A 2,521-nucleotide genomic window follows, 5' to 3' on the forward strand; every position below is an offset into this window, starting at 1 on the left:
TTTTGCACATGGCCAAGGTTGGCGGTGCACCGCGGCATAGCTAAATGGCTTGGTGGGGAGTTTTGTGAAAAAATGAAATTCGTGGTTTTTGAGATGTGAGGGTTGGAATGGCCTCCAAATGCCCCCAAATGATACCCAATGAAATTCTTGGTGCACGAAAGTTTTGAGTTCGGAGGGTTTTGCACATGGCAAGGTTGGCGGTGCACCACGGCATAGCTAGATGGCTTGGTGGGGAGATTTGTGAAAAAATGAAATTCGTGGTTTTTGAGATGTGAGGGTTGGAAAGGCCTCCAAATGCCCCCAAATGAGTACTGTAAAAGTGTTGGTGCACAAAAGTTTTGAATTGGATGCATTTTGCACTTGGCCAAGTTGGTCGGTGCACCGCGACTAGATAGGTTGGTGCCAAAATTTGTCAAATTTAAGACCTTGGCCAAACTGAATGAAATTTTGTGGGAGGTTCCTGATATTGTTTAGTGGTGGACTGGAAAAAATGAGGTCGAAATTCGAAGTCTACATGTGCTTTTCTATTTTTACCCGATTTTACACATACCCGGTAAGTAAAAAAAATAAAAAAATAGTTCCCCTTCGAGAAAAATTATGAAATTTGGTGAGCAAGGAGATACCATTATTCTACGAATTACTGCAAAAAATCGCATCAAAATTCGAAGTATAGCCCGAGATATGGACTTATGTCTGCTCAAAAAAAGTGTATCTACTTGTACAATTTTGCCTTTTGCATATTAACCTCTTATAGGGGGGGAGTGCTCCTTGAGCCGGCCAGCTCCACACTGGCAGGTTTTAAAGGGAGCTTGATGAGGCCTCCCCCCTCACGTGGTGCGTGCGTTAGCATGTTTATCATGGCACAACTAGCCTCTTCATAGTTGTTGAGCTTTATTAATACCAACACACGGTCGTCACTGATCGTTGGTTAGCTCGGCAGCTAGTCCCTCGGATATTGTGAAAGTTATTTTCATGCCTAGCGATGCTTGACCCTGCGTCACTTGATGTTTCCATTTGCTTGCTTGCCCATGGTAGGTGGGGGGTGGACCGTCTTGTGGTGTGGTGTCTTGCGAACGTGAGGGTGTGTGAGTTGTAATCGAGATGCACTTGCTGGCTGGCTCCATGCCTTGCGTATCGAACGGTCAAGCATGCATCTCTTCCATTTTCACCCGTTGCCTTGGGTGATATTGGTTGATCAGTCCCTGTGTTGCCTACCCACTAGACGGTACTTCTGTGGTTGCTTCGAATTCTATCTTTCCATCACGAAGAGGTGTTGGAGGATCCTAATGTCACGCACGTGTTCCATCTAGTGAAACATCTCAGTGATGCACGTGTTGTGGCTAGTTCTTTTGGATGCGGTGCATTATATGAACTCGGGTTTACTTTAGCGACCCAGTCAACATAATTCGGTTGTGTCCCTTGATTGAGACGTTGTCCTTGAACTTGTTGTGAACAATATCGTTCTTCCACAACCCGTCGTCTTGAGTGCGATGGAAGGCAAATAAGATGTGCTTTGGCATGTCATGCACGTACTCGATTGCGGGAAGTGTGAGAAAGTGTTGTTGACAACCCGTGGGAAATGGAATGTGGCAAATCGTGATGAGCTCTTCGTGGATCTGCGAAGAAGACGACCTTTGGGCCTGTTGGAAACGAGGGAGGCGATGTTGAACTGCGAAGAAGATGGACTTTTGGGTTGTTTGAATCAATGGGAGGCCACGCGAGAACTCCGAATACTATGGACTCTTGGGTTGTTGGAAGCAACGGGAGGCCCCGCTAGAACTCCGAATACTACGGACTCTTGGGTTGTTGGAAGCAAGGGGAGGCCCCGCTAGAACTCCGAATACTATGGACTCTTGGGTTGTTGGAAGCAAGGGGAGGTCCCGCTAGAACTCCGAATACTACGGACTCTTGGGTTGTTGGAAGCAAGGGGAGGCCCCGCTAGAACTCCGAATACTATGGACTCTTGGGTTGTTGGAAGCAAGGGGAGGCCCCGCTAGAACTCCGAATACTATGGACTCTTGGGTTGTTGGCAACGACAACTTGGGGGGATGACACTGGAAAAGAGTGAACTAGGCCAAACTGCGAACAAGGCAACTTGGGGGGATGACACTGGAAAAGAGTGAACTAGGCCAAACTGCGAACAAGGCAACTTGGGGGGATGATGCTGGAAAAGAGTGAACTAGACCGAACTGCGAACAAGGCAACTTGGGGGGATGACGCTGGAAAAGAGTGAACTAGGCCGAACTGCGAACAAGACAACTTGGGGGGATGATGCTGGAAAAGAGTGAACTAGGCCGAACTGCGCCCAAGGCAACTTGGGGGGATGACGCTGGAAAAGAGTGAACTTGGCCAAACTGCGAGGAGGGCAACTTAGAGGAAAGTTGGAAACGAGGGAGACTTAGCCGAACATGCGAAGAAGGCAGGTTTTTGGGAAGTTGGAATCGACTGAAGCGAATACTGAACTCCAAATACGACCGACCTTTTGGTTGTTGGCTTCCTGGGAAGCGATGTGAAACTCCAA

This window comes from Vigna unguiculata, unplaced genomic scaffold (assembly GCF_037176805.1).
Source record: "Vigna unguiculata cultivar grain cowpea cultivar isolate G323 ecotype 2 unplaced genomic scaffold, ASM3717680v1 ptg000290l, whole genome shotgun sequence".
Taxonomy (NCBI): domain Eukaryota; kingdom Viridiplantae; phylum Streptophyta; class Magnoliopsida; order Fabales; family Fabaceae; genus Vigna; species Vigna unguiculata.